Here is a 23,222-nt window from a genome sequence, read left to right on the forward strand (position 1 = left end):
CCGTTGATACTTTAAACAATACCTATTATTTTTTATAAAATTTTGATTTGAATAATTCTAATTCTATTAATTTAAAAGTGTAAAATATTCTATTGTTAATGTATGTAGATTGGGCCTAAACAATACCTATTATTTTTTTTATCAAATTTGATTTGGATAATCTAATTTAAATTATTATGTTAATTTATCATGTTTAAAATGAAACAAAGTAGAAATTCGATTTTCTATTTAAATGAAGAACTACTATTTTTTAATTTTTGGTAAATATGTTTTGTTTTAACTCATTTTACTTGTCATGTTTTCTTTTGCACGATTTTTTAAGAAAATGTGAATTAGAATTATAATTTCACTAATTTACCTTATTCATTATTTGATCTCCATTTGATATTAATCTCTTTTCACATTTATTAGAGTAAAGATAAAAATGAAAAATAATTAAATTCTATTCATTTGCTCCTACTAATGGATTAATACGTATGTGGCAATGAATCCATCATTATTGATTTAATGAGATATTTTGGAAATTACATAAATATTGTTTGATTTTTTAATATGAGATGCACTTTTTTTTTTGACATTGTTTGTTTTTTTAATATGGGATTCATTTTTTTAATATTACTTGATTTAGTTGGGGCCCACGTTTTTTTTAAATATTGGTTGATGTTTAGGTGGTGCCCACACTTTTTTTTTTGTTGATGACGACGTCTCATTTTTTTGTTTGTTTGTTGATGACGACGAAGCAGACGACCAAAATGGCCTCAACTCGTGCTTCTAATAAGTAGTAATAAATAAAAATATCCTCATCATGCGCACGTTAATTCCCTCTTATATGTGGTTAGGTTTGTTTTGATATATTGACAGAGATTAAAGCAGCATCTTAAGACATGGTAATCAATCGAATATTGGTTTTAAGATCAATCAGATGACTTATCATCTTAAGACATGGTAATCAATCGAATACGCTTCTCTTTTTCCTACACTTCGTGTAGAGAAGTGCTAAAGGGCGCATATGTTCGACTGAATGGAGACGAAAGCTTCCTTGCTTTCAGCCAGTCTGAATACATATGATAATTATATGTTTATCGAGTTAGTGTAATACCATGTGTGTGTAAGTTTTATATATATATATATATAGATTAAAAAATTCTCTGTCCTTTTACTTAAGCTAGATCATTGACCTCTTTTTCTTTTCCAATTTTTCTTCATGCAATCGATCAATTTGAGAGTTAATGACATACAAATTACATATATCTATACATTTATCACCCGCTATAATTTACGGGGTCAGAGTTACATTCAGTATTAGCTACGGGTTCGGACGAGCTCAATATCCCCATTAGATATGTATAAATATTTAAGTTTGAAAACATGTAATTAAAACGATATTTAGGTTTTGGTCCAAATTCAGAACTCATCAACTTCAAATACTGATTCTGTCTCTGATAATATGTTAATAAAAATCAATATTTTAAAAAAGATTTATATTTTGTTTTATATGCTATATATAGCCAAAATAAAGAATTTTTGTATTGGTATGACAAATTATAATAAAACAAACAAAAACAAATAGCCACTTAGTAAGAGTTGGATGGGTTGTGCTATCATTTCAGCCCTAGTAATTAACTCGCTCATTTACTAACTCAACCAATTTTGACCTTCATTCATCCCGACACACCCATTTGACAGTACTATTTGTAAACCAATTTTAATATACATGCAAGAGCTCTACAAACCAAAGACATAATGAAGAAAAAAAAAACCCTACTACCTTAAGAAAAACTTCATCATCTATATAAAGAGACTCGATAGAGACCATAATACAAACCAACACATATATCTTCTTGACCCAAAGAAGAGAAAAAATTAAAAATGTTGAAACTTCAGCTTCAACAAGCATCTCATACAAAAACCCTTATTCCATGGGGTACTAAGCCATTCATTTCTGGAGAAATCTTAGCCTCTTTTCCTATAAATATTTTAAATAAAAATATTGGACAAAATAAGAAGAAGAATTTTAGGGTTCATTATAATGCTGCAAATAGCACCAAGGCAGTGCTTACTTCCACTGACAAATCCACAGGTGTGAAAGCAGTGGTGACTGTACAAAAAACAGTTAATTTAGCTTTATCAAGGGGACTTGATGATATTGGTGATTTGCTTGGTAAATCACTCCTTTTGTGGATTGTTGCTGCTGAGCTTGATCCTAGTAAGTATTAATCACTCATTAATTGAATTTTATTTAGTTGGTGTTTAGATATTTTTTAAAATTTCGTGTGTGCGCGCTTGTTGAAATCAAAGGTGGATTACAGAGTTTAAAAGTGATGATCTCAACTTTAAGGCTCTTATTCAAAACTTGATCGTTTAAACTTGAAGTTGAGTGACTTCCTCATTTAAAAACTTAAGTTATTGCCAAAAAAAAAATGTACTAGTGATCACAGTTTTGATCTATAGCTTATTGTCCTTTGACTCCTGCTAATATATGTTGTTTCTTGTATTCCGACTACTATATGTTGTTTCTTGTATTTCGATTATTTTATTTATCTATGGTAGATATTACTCTTTTTTTCCAGATTATGGGATTTCACTGAATATGTTGTTGTTGTTGGGGAAAAAAATACTTTTAACCATTTAATTATATCATATTTCAATAATATTATTTATTTTACTCTTTCTTCTAATTTTATTGTATCCGCGTGTGAGGAGGATTCACCTTTTAAACTTGATGGTTCAACTTTTAAACTTTAACCCTCTATTTGGATGGTTGTTTCCCGTGGTTCATTAATGTACAGTATGGTATGGTACAGTATGGGGTTGTATTACATTGTACTGTATTAATGAATACAATGTTTGGGTAGACGGTATCGTTTGTTGTGGTTTAATAACATTTTTATTGTTTGGTTTGACTATATGGTACTGTATAATAACTTGTAAGTTTACTAAAATAACCTTAACTCTTAATTAGAAATATATATATTAATAAAACTCAGTTAAAGAATAAAATAGGAACTTTAAAAAATAAGTAGGTAGTGGGTGGGGGAGGGGTGGGTGATTGTGAGATGAGAGTGGGGGTAGTAGGTAGTATGGTAGGGGTGAGTGGTTGTGGGGGTGGTGGTGGGTGGTGGTGAGGGGTAGTGGGTAGGGGTGGTGGAGGGGTGGGTAGTGTGGGATGAGGGTGGGGGTGAGTTGTTGTAGGGAGGGGTTGGGCGGTGGTGAGGGGTAGTGGGTGGTGGTTGGGGTGGTGGGGGTGGGTGGCAGAGAAGTAGGGTAGTTGGAGTGGGGGTGGGTGGTAGGGCGAAGGTAGGGTTGGTGTAAGTGGCGGGAGGTGGGTGGTAGGGCGGGGTAGGGTCGGGGTGAGTGGCGGGGGTGGGTGAGGGTGAGTGGTAACGTGGGGCAGGCGTGGGGGTAGGGGTGAGTGGTAGGGTGGGGGTGGGGTGGGGTGGATGGTGGAGGGTATAATGGAGAAATGAAATATGTAACTATAGAAAAACCACCAAATTCGTGGTTTCAAAATTAGGACTTTTCATGGTTATATAACTAAGGAATGAACCACGGGTTTACAACACCATACCACATAATTTTAAGAACAATGGAAACAAACATGGTTTTCTAGAAAACCATACATTAATGAACCACAGGAAACCACCATCCAAACAAGGGGCAAAGTTCTAATCAGTGAATTTATTGTAATTGTGAAATTTTGTGTTCAAAACTTAATACTCCGTCCGTCTCATAATAAGTGTCACCTTAGTCAAGAACACGCATATTAAGAAATCAATAATGCAATGTGAAATTTACCAAATTACCCCTATATAATAAAAATAAATTACTTTTACGTTTTGATTAGAGCATGCACAAGAAATAAACCTTTTGACATTAGAAATCCAAAAATACCAAGTTACTATGTATCTTTTCCAATCATCATTTAGATATTACTTTATTGTCTAGGGATAAAATTGAAAAAAAAAAACAATTCAATTTATGTCTTGGTTTCCTAAGGTGACACTTATTATGAGACGAAAAATTTTGGCTAAAGTGATACCTATTATGAGAATATTTATTAAAACTGTAGTAAATTTCACTTGAATCCGATGAAATGAGCTCCCTTCGCCTACCCTGAGATTAGCTCTTAAAGAGGAGAGGGAGCGAAAGCGAGTCCAAAACGTACATTTAGTTACGGAGCCAGAAATAAGTACGAGGGAATTAAAAAAAGAATGAATTTTGAATCTCCTTTGAATTACTAGAACTTTTTTAATATGTTAAGGGAGTTTAACAGTTTAAAAAAGAAATTGTTCCCTTCCTCCCTTTGAGAATTGGCTAGGTTTGAAAAGGAGGAGGGGGCAAAAACGAGTCCAAAGTAGGAGGAAACATACATTCAATTGCAGCGTCAGAAATTTGTATGAGAGGATTATAAAAATACGAATTTTTTGAACCCCTCTGCATAACTAAAGGTTTTCTTTATGATAAGGGAATTTAACAATTCAAAAATGACAATAAATCATTTTTGCTCCTTCCTCCCTTTGAGAGGGTTAGCTAGCTTTGAATAGGAGGAGGGAGAAAAAGCAGTCAAAAGTAGGAAAATATATTCAGTGGCAGAGCTGAAATTTTATATAGAAAAATCTGAAAAAGAGGATACTGTACTTTTTAATCTTCTTTTATCACCGTACTAAAATTGATCTTCGAAATATTAGGGGATTTAATAGTTTATATATAACAAAAGAAATCATTTTTATCTCATTCGGGCGGTATAATATTTTTACCAAAAAAAATTAATTTGACCCGTATTCATAGCCCCTTTGTACAATTTTTTTTTTTAATGCTACAAACAAGCGCTGCCTACACGGGGATGCTAGCTCAAATGTTGCACTCTAGATAAAAGGGAAACTTACCTTAATGTACACTTCGGTCATCTAGTATATCAAATATGGTGAAGTATATACTGTTTATACATCTCGACTGTATAAGTATTGTATATGCGTATTTAGTATATACTATCTATACATTGTGTATATATTTTGTAAACTAAATGGCCAAATGGTATTTGATTGTAATAATAAACCATGCACGAAGCATGACATGTTATAAGTACTGCTGGATGCGAAATTAGATTTTGTTTGAATTGGAGGATTGACAGTTTGATGTAATTAATATTCTATCCGTCCTAATTTATGTTCTGTTTGATTGAACACGAAATATAAGATTTTTTAAAAGCTTGTGATTTAAAATGAATCTTAAATATTTGTGTGGTTGTAGATCATTTTATTAAGAAAAAAATTAAAATTTTAAAGCACAATTATTTCTGAATATAAAAACTTAGACATTCGTTTTAAAATAGACAAACAAAGAAATTGTGTACATAAATTAAGGACACTATTAATACAAATGAAAAGAGATTTTTGACCACAGTTTTGTCGTGTGTTTTCCTCGTGTTTCACGAGGGTTTCTTTCTTCCTATATATTGCCTTCTCTTTTTTATTTTTTCTTCTTCTTCTTTTTATACTTTTTTGTCCCACCTTCTGTTTTTTAATTATAATCTGAAAATATTAAAATCAATAGGCAAAAGTATTAAAGAAAAATATATAAAAGGTCAGTCTGAAAGCAACCCCTCCTTTTTTATTTCATTTTTAATCTTTTAGTAAATGAAAATAAATAATTCAATTGGTTGACGTTTTTGTTTAAGCTTTTCGATTTTTTTATGAAAGTGGTTTGAGGGTGTTTTTCAAAGAAAGCCTTTTCAAAATATACTCATAAATTTTCGATCAAACATATACCGATCGCAATTTTTTTTTTCCAGAAAGTTGTTGCAACAAAAATAAATTTTACTCCTCCTGTTTTATTTTATGTTAACATGTTTGATTGAACCGAAGTTTAAAATGAAACATACACCTTAGAAATTTGTAATCTTAAACATGTCAATATATTCGTCGATAATATGCCGTTAAATAGCATGTGCATAGCTAATATTTTTTTTTGATAATTTGTCACTATTGATAACGTCCAAATCCACTTCTCAAAGAGAAAGTGTACACGGTCGTATGCAATATAATTTACCCAACTATAAGTCGGGGTCGATCCCACAAGGAACAATATGCTAGGCGATTAAGAAAGTAAGGAACTTTCACCAACTAAGCTAAAGCCAAACGATAGATAATATTTTGGTTTTTTAATAAAATTATAACTAATGTAGAAATGTAAACTAACTTAGAAAGCAAGTAAAATGATCAATGGCCACAAGCATGGATAATGGGAGATTACACTCAAGTAACGATCCAATGTATTTCACGATATTACAACTAAGAACGAGGTTATGCTAATAGATAATGATTTCTAAAATCTCATTGGAAGTCTTTCAACCAAATTAATGAATTTCACTCTAAGCTTTTCCAAGCCTTAGAGTGTGATATTAAGCACAATCAATTTAACCTCAAGTAACTATCCTCTTCCGATCTCAAGTTATTAGATGAGTTTAATGACCCAAATTCTTGTTAATTAATCTTTTCCATTCTAGATTTCCTCTTCCGAGCTCAATCTAAGTAAATGGGCGAGTCTTAGGGTTAGCTAATACCTTAAGAAACATTCAAGAACGAGATTAATTAAAGAAACAATAACCCATTTCATTAGGAATAAAAATCATTCAATACATAAGCATAACAAGAGTTTCAACCAACACTTTAGTCCTAGAATATTTCCATAAACAAGATTCAAGTGAAGAAAATAAACGCTACACACTTAGATATACAATACAAAGCAAGAAATTGAAGAAATAAATTAAAGGTTTAAGAAATACTCAACCAAATCTTCAACCCCAAAGTGTGGTGTAGAAACCTATTCTCCAAAATTGATGAAAAACTGCCAAAGATGAAAATGTTTTGCCCTAAGCCTCCCTTTTATGCCCCAGATTTCAGATTTGCAATTCTGCCCGTTTTTTTTTAAATCTGTCCCGTTTTTACAAAACGGTCCAATTTGGACAGTTTTGCAAATCTATCCAATTTAACCTCTTTTTGACTTTATTTTCACTTGGTTTCTTCTGATCACTTCTAAATCATATAAAATTAATTTATCAGACTCGCAGGTCAAGCTTCTTCTATGTTCATATGTTTTGCTCTATTTTGGTCTATTTTGCTCCGTTATGCTCTCCGAGCATCTTATCCTACAAAATAACATAAATACACTAAAAGTAACAACAAAAGTGTTTGAAGAGTCACAAAAGCTTAAGGAATTACCATCGAATATCCCATAATTTCACGGCTCATCAACTATCCATCATAAAAAGAGTGTCACACAAATTGAAATGAAGGAAGTATTATCTTTAGAAAATACTCCCTCCATCTCAATTTTATGACACTCTTTTCTTTTTTGTCACTTTCAAAAAGAATAACACCTAGTAATAATTTAACATTAACTTTTTCAGTTTATCCTTAATGAGATGATTTATAATCACTAAATTTCTAGGGCTTGTTTTAGAGCATAAGTTATAAAAAAAAAAAATCTTCTTAAACTCCGTATCTAGGCAAATGCAATCATAATCACATAAATTGGGATGAAAAAATACTAAATATTGAAAAGTGTCATTTTTCGAGAATGACTAAAAAAGAAAGAATAACTCATAAATTAGAAGGAAAAAATATTATTAAAAATGAGATATGTCACATAATGGAGAGGAGAGATTAAAAAGTTTTCCTTATATCTACATCAAACTTCAAATCCTTCATTTGTTGTCTAACCACTTATAATTGCGAAGTACCTAAATGGTTGTGCCTTGACAAGACCTCTGTGGATGCAATTTCGTTTGCAAATTTTCTTCTTTCGCGTTCCATATGTCCGAAGGTACTATATGTAACGTACACAACAGAAACAGAAGCAAATTGTGCTATGAACACTTCTTTAAAAAAATAATGAAAACAATTTAAAGTTTAAGTCAATAACTTAAAACAATACATGTGATGAGAAGAGAAAAAAAAATACACGTGATTGGAAGTACTTGGGAAATTTTCTACATACATGTGATTGAAAGTACTTGCGAAAAATTTTGCACCACCAATTCAAGATGTTATATATCTCTAAAATCTTCTTGGACGGTATAACATGTTCTAGGGTTTAGGGGTGGACTGGAGATTTTATTATCGTTTATCTTATGAATTTTTGGCGAGCTTAATTGAATTATCTAAACATGCTAAAGAGAGTGAGTTTGCAGCTAATAAAAAGATTCAACATGCTACATGTGGTTTGAAGCACTAACAGCAAATAAAAAGATTGTGACTATAAGATCATGTCATTAAGGATAAAATTGAAAACACAATAAAGAAATAAGAATTAATTATGAACTTCATCGATAATAATCTGTCACTAAATACCATGTAATTAACAGAGTATTTTTACGTTATATATTTCATCATTAAATAAGATTACCGGCAGATTTTTTCTTTTTGTCCAAAGGTACTATGTAACCTGCACAGCAAAAGCAAATTGTACTATATATGAACAGTTTTTTTGAAAATTGAAAACAATACATGTGATTGGAAGTACTTGCGAATTCTTTTACATAAATGTGATTGGAAGTACTTGCGAATTCTTTTGCACTACTAATTCGAGATATTATATATCTCTGACATCTTCTTGGACGACATAACATGTTCTAGGGTTTAGGGGTGGACTGGAGATTTTATTATCGTTTGTCTTTTGAATTTTTGGCGAGCTTAATTGAATTATCTAAACATGCTAAAGAGAGTGAGTTTGCAGGTAATAAAAAGATTCAACATGCTAAAATGCAGTTTGAAGCATTAAAAGTAGGCTCAACTGGCAAAGAAGTGAGATAACAGATAATCATTTTTTTTGTGCGGAATGCCCTTTAAAGGGACTGGTCTTTAATTTTTGCTCCTCAAATTTGAAATGTTTAATTTTTGTCCTTAGCCTAAAAATTTATTGGTTTCGGGTTCAAAACTCCGCTCAATCAAATATTAAAAAAAATAGCAAGGCAGAGATTTGTAGCAAAATTACATTTTTTTTGCGCGGATTGCCCTTTTTTTGGGGTGGTCTTTAAATTTTGCCCCTCAAATTTGTGGTCTTTAAATTTTGCCCTTCATATTTGTGGTCTTTAAATTTTGCCCTTTGCTTGGAAAGATGGGCGAATACATAAAGTTCTAGGTTCGAACCCCCGCTCAGGCATAAAATAAAAAAATAATTTCGCATGGCAGGACTGGGGGAATGTATGCCGGATCCAGCATACAATCTTTAAGAAAAAGTTAAAGTTATACCGGATCCGGCATAACTAAAATTCTGCCCCTCAAGGCAAAGTCTGCCCCCTCCGGCAGACTCTTAGTTATGTTTAACTAAAAGTCTGCCGGAGGGGGCATACAAAATTTAAACTTCGCCTTATAAGACAAACTTTTAGTTATGCCTTAAGGAAAACTTACGCCTTGTGGGGCATACTTTTAGTTATGTTTTATGGGCACACTTTTAGTTAAGGCGTTACTAAAGGTTTACCTTGAAAATTTTAAAAAAAAATACATATATATACTTCAAGGCAAAGTTTGCCCATAAGGCATAAGTATGCCCCCATCGGCATAAGTTTGGTAATTCCTTAACAAGTTTATGCCGATGGGGGCATACTTTTAATGAGCAAACTTTTATGTCGGATCCAGCATAAACTTGTGAAGGAATTACCAAAGTTATGCCGGAACCGGCATACTTATGCCAAGTCTGCCCATAAGGCATAAGTATGCTGGGTCCGGCATAACTTTACTAATTCCTTCACAAGTGTATGCCGATGGGGGCATAGCGAAATTTAAACTCTTCCTTGTGAATTTTTTTAAAAAATTTGACTGTGTGGGGGTTCGAACCTAAACCCATGAGATCTAGCGAAGGGCAAAATTTAAAGATTTCGAATATGAGAGGCAAAATTTAAAGACCGTCCCAAAAGAAGGGCAATTCTGCGAATTGCCCGCAAAATTAAGCCTATTTGGGCAAAGTTATGCCTATTCAGCTAAGGATTGCCTTAAGGCCTAATTTTGGGTAAAGGTCTGCCTTCTGCCTGAATAGGGCTAACTTTGCCGAAAAAGTAGGCCTTTTAAACAGAAGTTTGTCTTAATGCCTAATATTGGGTACAAGTTTGTCTTAAGGTAAATCTCTTCCTGAATAGACCTAATTTTGCCCGAATAGGTCTAATTTTGCTACAAACTTCTGTCTTGAATTTTTTTTTTTACTGAGCCGAGGTTCGAACCCAGAACCTCAAGGTATTAGATGAAGGATAAAAATTAAGGACCAATAATTTGAGGGGTAAAATTTAAATACCAGTGCGTTTGAAGGCCAATGGTGCAAATGATAGTAAATAGATTGTCTAATGAAGAGAGAAGCACACTGAGATATAATAGCTAAAAATGATTTACAATTGGGCCAAAGGTATACAGTTGACGAATTCGAGAATGGACCTATGGGGAAAATGGGAAGAAATAGTGCTCACTAATCACTTTTAGAGATAGGACTGAAAAGTAGTTAACGACCGCTATTCGAAAAATAAATCTACCTATATTTGGCTCAAGTGTAGGAGTGTGTGTCTACCATCTTATCTGAAACATTGAACAATTAGAGAGAAGTCTATTTTATTTGTTTATTTATTTTAAGCTTATACCATCACTTATATAGTAGTGTGTCTACCACTCCTATCTTAAAGATTATAAATAAATAAAAATAAAAAGTCATTTCGTAAAGTATTTATATATAATTCACTAAATATTTATAAATATTGCCTTGTGAATTCAGTTTTTATGGTATATTAATTTGAGGTCACTATTGAAACCCATAAACTTATAATCCTGAATTTGCCTCTTCTTTTAGTATCTCTTTTATCCTAATTTCTTGCTCATAATTGTTCAAATTTTCCCTCTTTTATGTTAATTTCTTCCTCCAATGTTTTCCAACTTGCATTTATTTGTAGTTCTTTGAATATTAGTTAATTTTTTTTTTCTCTATATCTTTTAAAGAGACTGGAATAGAGAAGCCAAGCATTAGGACATATGCACATCGTGGACGAGATGTGGATGGTGACACACATTATGAAGCCGATTTTGTAATTCCTGAAGACTTTGGGGAGGTTGGAGCTGTTTTAGTAGAAAATGAGCACCACAAGGAAATGTATGTGAAGAATATAGTAATTGATGGTTTTCCCCATGGCAAAGTTAATGTTACATGCAACTCTTGGGTTCATTCCAAATTTGATAATCCTATACACAGGATTTTCTTCACCAATAAGGTTTGCAAAACTTACCCTCTCCTCTCCTCTCTTTATTTATTTTATGCTTTATTTACCTCGAAAAAAGTAATACTATAACTGTAGTTCCTTTTCTTTTGATTTATGCTTAGCATATTTTTTTGTTGCAGCGATTGTCCATTTTTCTTAGTTGACCTGCTTTATTATTGCTTTATTCTGAGTCACGAGGTTCTATCTCTATCTCCAAACGTAAGGGTGAGGTCTGAGTACATTCTACCCTTCCCAGATCCCACTTTGTAGGACTACTCTGGGTATGTTGTTCTTGTTGTTTATGAGAAAATTGTGATCAAAGAAAAACTTATTTGAATCTCAAAATTCAAAAGTGCCACATAAATTTAGAGGAGGGGGGGGGGGGGGGGGGAGGGAGTATTATTTACTCAATTTATGTGTCATCTTCCCATAATTGAGGTGTTTGTAGTCTCGAGAACAATTACTACTAAGGGTATAATGGAAAAATATAATTGATTTTGTTTTGAACTTTTGAAATAGCAAATAATTTGAGATAAATATTTTAAAATGTCACAATAAATTATTTGAAACGGAAGGAGTACTTTGTATCCCGAGAAGATAACATGAAACCATAAATATCACTCCGAGGTAGAGCCATATTTTATTTACCATCCAAACATTTTTACAAATTAACTATAACGTGAAATTTAGGGCTGGCAGTTAGAATAACGTTAACGAGTTACTCCCTCCATCCTAATTTAAGTGTCTTACTTTTTTTTTTTTGGTCTGTCCCAAAAAGAGTAACTCTTTCTATATTTGGTAAGTTGGCAATTCAAATATTCTATTTGACAAGTTTAAAATCAAAAGATTCAAAGGACATTTTCTCTTGCAATCTTGCATTGACTTTGTTTCTTTTGAGCCCAGGGTTTATCGGAAACAGCTTCTCTACCCCATAAAGGTTGAGATAAGGTCTGCGTAAATCTTATCCTTTCCAGACCCCACTTGTGAAATTATATTGACTATGTTATTGTTGTTGTATACAAATATTTAATTTAGAACTGTAAGATTTAAAAGTCTTTTTTTTTCTTTTAAATTTTATGCGCTGTCAGAACACTTAAATTGGGACGGAGGGAGTACCGTCAAAAGGCAATCGAAATAATCGACCACATATACATAGTTTGTAGTGTATACTTTGTTTTATATTTCATGTTTCACTTATTAAGACAAAAAACTGGACCAAAAAATTGGCTTGTGGACCTCGTGGTCCTATTATTATTAATTAAATCATTAAATATACAAGACATGTGTACCGGCTGGTGCTCTATTTGTGCACCTTAGATTAATTGTCCTTTTCTATAGCGACATGAATTTTGTCAAATGTGTAAGAAAACGATAACATGACAAGATAATAAATAAGTTATCCCAGACACATTATTATCAATAACATAACAAAAAAAAAAGATATGAGAGGGACTGATAGTGATATATGAAAAAATCTTTTTAACAAGGGATCGCAGACGTAATCAGACACATAGGGTGGGTCATTCAGAACCCATTGTTGAAAGAAAAAAGAAAAAGATGAGAGAGAGATTGAGACGTTATTTTTTTTAATTGATTGCATTATAGGGGTGGCAAAATGTATCCTTAAAAGCATGATTGCCCAATCCATCTAATTTGGGCAGGTTAAGGACACGTGCATTTATTAATTTTAGCCTCTTTTGATTCATTTTTTTTGTGTGTGGATTGCCCTTCAAAGGCACTAGTCTTTAATTTTTGCCCACCAAATTGGTGATCTTTAGGTTTTGCCCTTCACTTCGTTTAATAACCTGAGGTTCTAGGTTCAAATTTCGGCTCAATTTTTTTTTTCTAAAAAAAAATGAAGAGAATTTCGCAAGGCAGAGGTTTGTAGCAAAGGTAGGCTTATTCAGGCAAAAGTTAGGCCTTAAGACAAATTTTTACCCAAAATTAGGTCTATTTAGGCAAAAGTTAGACCTTAAAGCAGAGATTTGTAAAATTCCAAATAAGTAAAAGAAGCCCGAAAACAAAACTCTATCTTGCGAATCCAAACTCTACTTTGAGATTTTTTTTTTTTTAAATTTATTGAGCGGGGGGTTCAAACCCGAAACAAATAGATTCTTAGCGAATGACAAAAAATAAAGACCACAATTTGAGGGATAAAAATTAAAGACCAGTACCTTTGAAGAGACAATCGTGCAAATGACCCCTTTTGATTTGGTCTATCTAAACGCCCGGCATATTTGGGCTTAATGTACTGCGTAGTTCAAATTGGGTAAAGTTTAAAAATAGCCATTTCCGGACTTGTAATTTAAAATAACCACAAATTCATAAATCATTGAAAAATAGCCATTTTTTTGGTCATGACATGTATCCTTGATGCTCACTTGCTTGAGTTCGACGTCCATGATACTTTCATGGTGTTTCCAAATCAAAAGTAGATACTTCTCAACAAACAAATTTTCAACTACTGGCTATTTTTCTGAAATCGTTCCAAAAAGTGGATAGCACCCGTATAGTTTCAGGACCTAATTACCTAACCTGATATCATATTATAGCGTAAGACATGTTATGAGACGACAATATATAAACACCATAACAACGAAATCAAACAACGTACAATTTTACGTGGGAAACCTTAAAGGGGGCGGCCGGCCCCTGCAACCTCCACAGTCATGCCCACAAACTTAACACGACTATCCCTTAAAAATGCTTAAACAGTTAAACATATATATTTTTGTTTACTTATTTAATTATTTCTTCGGCATTGAATGGTTAGACTTATTAACATGTTAATTAATGTTTCTTTCCATGGATGCAGTCATATTTACCCTCTAAAACTCCAAGTGGGGTGAAGAGGTTAAGAGAGAGAGAACTTGTGATACTAAGAGGTGAAGGATTTGGAGAACGAAAACAATTCGAGAGGATATATGACTATGATGTATATAATGATATTGGAGAGCCTGATGGTAAAGGTGATGGTAAAAGACCAGTACTTGGTGGCAATAAAGAATTACCTTATCCTAGAAGGTGTAGAACTGCGACCAAGAAGCAAAAACGGTAAGTCATCCGTTTCAATTTGTTTAACTTACTATCTTTTTAATTCGTTTAAAAAAAGAACATCTCATTTATGGTGTAAGCAAGCAGTTATTTACTACTATCATTTGTTCGTTAAGTGGTCTGTTGCTAATTTCTATTTTGTAATTTATACGGGCGTGCATACATATTAGTTGTTACTTAGTATAGTTTGCAGGTTAACAGATCATGCTTGTTACAGGATATACCTGTAACATAATTTTTTTAAAGTAATGTGTGTGACACCACAACTAGGAGATCCCACATCAGCAAAACACGGGAGGGATATTGGGTATATAAAGAAGCAAGTCTTGGACCCTAGTGACGCGTTTTAAAGCTGTGCAGGCCTAGGCCCCGAGCGAAAAATATCACTAGGGGACTAGGTTGTCATAGATAGTATCAGAGTCACTACGATGTCAGCCTTGTCGATGTGGTGTAAAATTCAACTGAGTTTAGGCGAGTTCAGAAAAGGTGACACCCCAACTAGGAGAATCCCACATCGACAAAACACGAGAAGGATGATAGGTATAAAAAGAAGCATGCCTTAGAGACCCTAGAAACGCGTTTTAAAGTCGTGCCTAGCCTGAAAACGGACAATATCGCTAGTGGGATGGACTGTTACAATGTGATAATTAACCGTAAAATTCTCTATATTATAGGTGCCTAAAAGTTAAACTCAATTGAATTTGATACTAATGTTCAATTTTGTGTATATGCAGATCCAGTATCCGAATCAAGGAGTACATTTGTGTACATACCAAGAGATGAAGCATTTTCAGAAGTGAAGAGCTTAACATTCTCCGGCAACAATGTTCACTCCGTCCTACACGCCGTTGTGCCAGCGTTGGAGTCCTTTGTCAATCTTGACCTCGGATTTTCCCATTTTCCGGCCATCGACTCGTTGTTCAACTTCGGCGTCGATCTTCCAGGAATTAACAATAAAATTGGCTTGATGAATGTCATACCAAGGCTCATTAAGGCTATTTCTGATACTCAAAAAGATGTCTTGCTCTTTGAATCCCCTGCATTGCTTCAGAGTAAGTCCACAAAATTTGTTGCTAATTTATTATTAAATAGTTCGTAGCTAACATGAATTTTTAATAAGTTGCTATTCGTCGATAAATAGGATTAGGAACAGATTTTTGTTGTTTAACAACAGAAATTGTTGGTTGCTAATTCCAATTTTTTGAATTTGTAGTTGGATCGTACATGTATTTTCATGTGATCCTATCTGAAGCATTTTTTAAAACTAATCAGAATCTAAATACTACACCAGAAACCTAAGTTGCTCGGATCCTCTGAAAACACTGTTGCACTCGTTTGGATTCCTAACTGATATGTATTTTGCTTGTTAATTATTGCAGGGGACAAGTTTTCTTGGTTTAGAGATGTGGAATTTGCTCGCCAAACCTTAGCTGGTCTGAATCCATATAGTATACGACTGGTTACGGTGTGTTATTCCTTTAGCTATTTTATTATTTTATTACAATAGACATTAAAAAGATGGAATTTGCTACGAATTATGTCGTTAATCCTTCGTTAAATTGTTGTAGCTAACAAACATTTTTTTTAATAATAAATGTCTCTAAATATGATTAACAACGTTTTGCTTTTTAGCTAATTCTTGTTTTTCTAGTAGTGAAAAATCATGGATTGGTAACCAGCAAAAGATTGGTAAATGACTTGTTACAGCTGGTAAAAACACACTGATCAGATCAAAATTTCTTGTGCTATATATGTATCCATACATGCCATGACTATAAGCTTTTGTGAGGCCTATCTTGGAAAATTACAGCCCAATGCATGTGGCTTGTGGGTGATCTAGTTTATAAAATAGCCAGCAAATGTATATCCTATTGGAAAATTACAGCTCCACACCTGTGGCCTGTGAGTGATCTAGTTTATAAAATAGCCAACAAATGTATATTTACATTTAAATATACATATATTATATATAACACACATATACTATACCTGTAACATATATATATCAGTGTATAGGTTTTGTAAATTTGTAAATAGCCAGCAAATGTATATGCTATGTATATTTATAAATAAGAGCATACATTTTGGGAAAGAGTTACAATTTATTGATTGAAACATTTTGAGCTAAAATACTTCATGAAAATCCAGGAATGGCCATTGAAGAGCAAGCTAGACCCTAAGGTCTATGGACCTCCAGAATCAAAAATCACAAAAGAGCTAATTGAGCTAGAAGTTGGAGGAATTATGACTGTTGAAGAGGTACAAACAAATCCTTCTTTCTTCTTTTATTTGCACAAATGGCTTTTCTAGGCCATTGTCCCCCCGTTAGTTCAATGGGCTAAATTTGTCTGTAAAGAAAAAGAATCAGCTAACTACATTTAATAAGGGTATATTTTCATGATTATCTAGGTGGAATAAAATATTTACCCAGCTCGTACTCGTTTCCAAAGTTTTTCCCTTAGTGGTCGTTTGGTTAGAGGTCAAAATAGTCCCGGGATTACAATTCCGGGACTAATTTATCCCATCAGTTGGTATTATTTTATACCATCTAAAAGATGGTATAAAATAATCCCAGTATAAGTGGGTTAAGAAGGTATAAGTTGAGTTATTCCAGCACTAATTTTTATACCACGTTTGGTACAAGGTATAAAATAATCCCGGGATAAATCTATACCTTATACCAAACGTGGTATAAATTACACAGCAACAAGTATATGAACGTTTTATACCTTCTGGTATATAGTTCACTTTTTGTATACATTAATGATATACAACAATAAGAATAGTTGAATTACACTGCTATGTACCCGGAAGATATACGATATGTGAGTTGTATACTCAGACAATATATAACATACATACATGCTGGGTATTTTTTTTAATTTCTTTTCTGAATAAGTATGGAGGTTTTTTTTTTTTTCACACAACTTTTTTTGACCACCTTGGCACAGTGGGTACGTAATGTCCCTATTTATAAAGGCGAAATTCAGCCCGCTGAGCTAACAAGAGACAAAGTTAAACTGTGGCCTAAAAAAAGACCACACTGTGCAAATAATCCACTGACAAGCGCCGCGTCAGCTACATGATTATACATGATCCTATGTTACGCAAATTCTCCAAAAAAACAGATCCTCCAAACAGATCCTACACACACCGATGACATTTTTGAAGAATTCGAGCTACATAGACACATGATCTATAAAGTCTTCCTCGTGATTTTAATTCTTGAATTACACATAACCAATGCAGGCAATTCAACAAAAGAAGTTATTCCTCCTAGATTATCATGATTTGTTGTTGCCATATGTCAACAAAGTGAATGAACTCAAAGAGAAAGTAGTTTATGGATCAAGAAGTGTGTTCTTCTTGACATCTGATGGCACATTGAGACCTTTGGCAATTGAGCTAACTAGGCCACCAGTAGATGATAAACCTCAATGGAAGGAAGTTTATTGCCCAACTTGGCATGCCACTGGTGATTGGCTATGGAAATTAGCTAAAGCTCATGTTCTGTCTCATGACTCTGGCTATCACCAACTAGTTAGTCACTGGTAAGTGATGATACATGAACTTTGTCAATGTATTTTAAGTTATATACACTGGCAGTCTATGTTGTTATGACTCTCCTAAATGTTGTTGCATGCACCCCTGTAGGATTCTCCAAAAATGCACTCCTTTTGGAGATTTTTGGAGGATCCGACACGCATGTACCCGTTGGCATTAGTAAAGAGTACAGACAACAAAGTATCAGCATTGTAATGGATTTATATACTATAACATCACCTAAAAGATGTTACATATAAGTTTTCTTAAAACGTCTGCGTAATTTTGAAGATAAGATAAGTTACATGTTACAACAAGTAAAGATGTCTTGATGGTATACAAATTCCTTAAGCTAATGGTGCATATAACTTAAACTCTTTGTGACTTGACTCCTTACATTACTCTATTACTTAGACGACATTTAAATAAGTTTATAAGCAGGTCAAATTAGCTAATAAGAACTTTTTGACTTATCCATGTACTTGGTAAACATCAGAAGTGCTTATAAACTAAAGTCAATAAAAAATCATAAGTTAATCAGTCACCTGCATGAGGTGCAACTTATGCCTTTTCAAGTTCTAAGCAATTTTAGTTTTATCAAGATTTTTACTATTTTATCCATAATATGTTTTTCAGTTCTTGATATACCCTTTTCATTTCAAAACACTTAACTTCCCCTACATCTAATTCCCATCGTTCATTTCTCATTGTGAAGAAATCTTTTAATTTTTTTTTGGTAAACAACTCTAACGGTATTTTAGTCATTTAACCATTAAAGATGTGTATCAACACCTTTTTAAAAATATATTAATTGTTTATTATTAGTTTCAACACTTCTCATCAAGCTCGTAATTGCTATTTATAAAATTTTGCAGGCTAAGAACTCATTGTTGTACAGAGCCATACATTATAGCAACTAATAGGCAACTAAGTGCAATGCACCCAATATACAGATTATTGCATCCTCACTTCAGATACACAATGGAGATAAATGCCTTAGCTAGAGAAGCACTTATTAATGCTGATGGCATTATTGAGAGTTCATTTTTCCCTGGCAAGTATGCATGTGAGTTGAGCGCTGTTGCTTATGGTGTTGAATGGAGATTTGACCAAGAGGCACTCCCAGAAAACCTTATCAGCAGGTAATAATTCACTAATATTCTGTTTTTTGGTTTCCGAGTCAATGTTCAGTATTCGCTTTAGGACTTGATTAATTCAAATTCGCGATGAAAAGTTTTACTTCGGGGGTAAAACGCTCCGAACTATAGTAACTCCATTCATAGAAGTATAACCCGAGATATCTGGTTAAAGATGGAGAGGGTGCTTACCATCCTACCACAACCTTGAGTAGTCACTATTTTTTTTTTGGGCGGGGGGGGGGGGGGGGGGGGGGGGTTCCACCTAGTTTCCGCTATCCATTTTGGCCCAACTAATTCAAATTCACTTGGGAAATCCCACATTAGAGTTAAAAAGCTCCCAATCAAAGGGGACTCCATTCACAGGGGTTGAATCCGAGACTTTTGGTTAAAAATGGAGGGATACTTACCACCTTAAAACAACTTTTCTTGGTCACTAATCTTCTGTTAGGTTTTGTTGAGTTTAAATTCTATGCATTGACATTATAAAAATATTCATACAATTAGGTCAGTTATAAATTATAATGTATTTACAAGTAAATCTCTATAATAAACCTTAATTGGTTACCCAATAAAAAATGATAACTACCCTACTACCACAAGTCTACACAAGTACTTTAAATTTTTTTGCACTGTCAGTATATATAACTTGTATCCTATTTTAATTATCAAGACCTAGACTATAAGATATGATTTTTTGTTGATTGCTACTACAAGGTGAAAAGAATTCTGAATCAAGACGCTATTTTGTATATCAGTACGACATAAGAGGGGAAGATTCATTATTTACTAGATTTACATAAATATAATTTTAATCTTAATATACAGTATAATTTTCCGACAAACGAGGGTCCGAACCTTGTGCCCCCTCCAACCCTGCTTCCACTAACATGTTATTTGTGCAAAATTTCCAGGGGAATGGCTGTGGAAGATCCAAGTGCACCATATGGTTTGAAACTAGCAATAGAAGATTACCCTTTTGCCAATGATGGTTTAGTACTTTGGGACATCCTTAAACAATGGGTAACAGACTATGTCAATAATTATTATCCAGAAACAAATCTCATTGAATCTGACAAAGAAATCCAAGCTTGGTGGTCAGAGATTAAAAATGTTGGCCATGGTGACAAGAAAGATGAGCTATGGTGGCCAGAGTTGAAAACCTCAAATGACTTGATTAAAATTATCACAACAATAGTTTGGGTAACTTCTGGCCATCATGCTGTTGTTAACTTTGGACAATACAGCTATGCAGGTACTCACCTTAGCTTTTTTGCTTTACATTTCCATATTTATAATTTCACTTACTATGAACAGTTGCTTGTAGATTCTTTTAAATAATCTGATAGTATCAGAGTTCTTTTATATTATCAGTATATATATAAGTTAGATGAAGGGAAGCCTAGAAACAACGGTAAAATTATTTTGATCTATAGGTCACCAGTTCGGGATCTGGAATAAGTCATTGATGCTCGCGTAAGGGTAGATTGGGCCTTCCCCGGACGTTCTGTGAATCCGGAATGCTTAATGCACCAGGCTATCCTTTAGCATATATAAGTTTTTAAAAAATCTATGCAATCATATCACTTAGAAGTTAATTATAAGTAAATCTTCACGATAACTATCAGTTGGTTAACATGTAGGTAAACATTTGTAACTAACCTGTTATCATAGTAAATTTACACTGATAGTGTAAAAAATCTTTCCATTGTCAGTAATCCTTTATAGTCACTACTTAAAAACGTGAATTTCCATCGACCTTCCCATCGGAAATTCTCATTTTTTTAATAGTGAGTGTACAATCATCATCCCATCCACTCTATCCTAATTTCTTTAAAATGAAAAAATTATTTTACTACTTATTGTGTTTACACACACATATATATATATATATATATATATATGTCCTCAACTCTTAAAATACTGACTCTTCTATTGTATATGTAGGCTATTATTCCCAATAGGCCAACAATTGCTAGGTTAAAAATGCCAACTGAGGATTCAACACCTGAAGAATGGGAGTGTTTCTTGAACAAACCTGAAGAGGCACTATTAAAATGCTTCCCTTCACAACTTCAGGCAACAAAAGTAATGGCAATTTTGGATGTTTTATCAAACCATTCACCAGATGAAGAGTACATTGGAGAAAAAATTGAACCTTACTGGGCTGAAAATCCAGTAATTAACGCGGAGTTCGAAGTATTTTCTGGGAAATTGAAGGAGCTTGAAGGGATTATTGATGCTAGAAATGGTGATCCTAATTTGATGAATAGAAATGGAGCTGGAGTTCTGCCTTATGAATTATTGAAACCATTTTCTGGTCCTGGAGTTACTGGAAAAGGTGTACCTTATAGCATTTCCATTTGATTTTCAATTAATGTTTCTCAAAGACATGGATTTTGTAATAAGCAAGTGAAAGAAGAATAATGCAAGCCAAATGTGCTCTTCTTGTTTTGCAAATGCCCATCGTAACAATATTAGTTGTACTCAATTTAGTTCTAACCATTTTTGGTTTATTGGTATCCTAAATTGTGGTTGTCGTATTTGGTTTCTTTTTTAATCCTTGGAGGAAAAATCTACATAAATGCATCAACCTGCATGATAACAACATAAATGTTCCATTCGTTCTCGTTAGTTGAAATACAGAGTGGCAGTGCAATTCAAGCCCTGATAAACCTTTGTGAACCCAGAATGCAAGTATCAGACTGATAAACCAAGAGAGCAGCTCCACTTTTTATGCCTGAATCTTCAAGATGTTTCAACTACTCCTCCGTGTAACAGGACTTCGCTGGAAAAATTTCGGGTGCAACAGGCAAAACAAGCTCAATAGGCGAAACAAGCTCAACAAGGCCATTGTAGTTTCTATTAGCCTTTTGAATCAAAATTTCGAGTTGATCAACACTTGTTTTAAACCACGGGACCTCAATATCACGCCAAGCTCGAGTCAGACACCGATGAACCACTGGCCACCACTTTATCAATTCAGACACCTCAATAGCGCGCCAATCGTTTCGGTCTAATGATTGGAAAATTTCTCACCGTTCATTATCTAACTTCACAGGTGCTTTATTGCTGATATTTGGAGTAAATATCTCAAAAGGTTACTCAATTATGAGAAATTATGTAGTAAAGTCATTGAATTTTATTTTGCATCAATAAAGTTACTCAACTTAGAGTTTTTCTTTATAAATCACTCTACTAAATCTGTCATAAGAAAGCCCACTTTACTCCGTTATCATTTTGGGGTTGGGATAATCAACTCCCTTGATCTTAAATCAATGGTTTCGAGTTGATCAACATTTTTTTTAAACCAAGGGACCTCAATTGCGTGCCAAGCTCGAGTCAGACACCATGAACGACCAATCGTTTTTGGCCACCACTTTATCAATTCAGACACCTCAATAGCGCGCCAATCGTTTCTGTCTATTGATTGGTAAATTTCTGGCAGTTCAGCCAACTATTCATCATCTAACTTCACAGGATTGTATTGTACAATTCTCGATCTGCACATTGAATTAATCTTGAAAATCAATATCAATGGGTACCCTTTTCCTTCTTTTATTCGAAAATGAGATTTAGGATCTTTCTGCAGCAGATTCAACAAATTGATTTTTCTCGTTTCTGCAAATCGATGTTAGGATTTGAATCCCAAATCCAACCTTTGTAAGAAGGTTCCCAGGAAAGATTGGAGGGTTACAGCTGGATCACTTAAATACCAACCTCCTTAGACCGAACCTATTTACGCCGTGATGTAAGCGAAGAATAAATAACACACAGATTTATAGTGGTTCACCCTCAATGTGAGAGCTACGTCCACGTTGCTGCTGCAGATCTTATTAAAGAATAAATATTACAAGTGTTTACAACACTCAACCTCACAACCCCAATCCCAATTACACTTAAGAATTTTACCACAGAAAATTCTCTCAAAGACCTTCTCTTACTTAGGCCTTTCACTAAGAGTATTTCTCTTAGATTTTTCTCTCTATGGGATGTGTTGTCTTCTTCAATTTTTGGTGTGTTTTGCAAATGATCTTGGTGTGCCTATTTATAGGAATGAATTTCCTATGATGAGGTAAGCGATTACATCACGACTAAGATGAGGTAAGCGCTTACATCACGACTATGTGAACAAAAGAATTGACTTGTTGGTCAATTCCACACCTAACAAATCTCCCACTTGAAGACTAATTTTAATTTGTCCTCACACTTTGATCGATGCAGCAACTCTTTCCTAGTTTCATACTTCGTGCAGG

At 33.7% G+C, this 23,222-nt stretch overlaps 1 pseudogene; it reads left to right on the forward strand.

Annotated features, from left to right (window-relative positions):
- The first annotated feature begins 1,846 nt into the window (after nt 1–1,846).
- LOC132625989 (linoleate 13S-lipoxygenase 2-1, chloroplastic-like) lies at nt 1,847–21,426 on the forward strand (annotated as a pseudogene).
- Nucleotides 21,427–23,222: the final 1,796 nt, after the last annotated feature.

Source organism: Lycium barbarum, chromosome 2, assembly GCF_019175385.1.
Source record: "Lycium barbarum isolate Lr01 chromosome 2, ASM1917538v2, whole genome shotgun sequence".
Taxonomy (NCBI): domain Eukaryota; kingdom Viridiplantae; phylum Streptophyta; class Magnoliopsida; order Solanales; family Solanaceae; genus Lycium; species Lycium barbarum.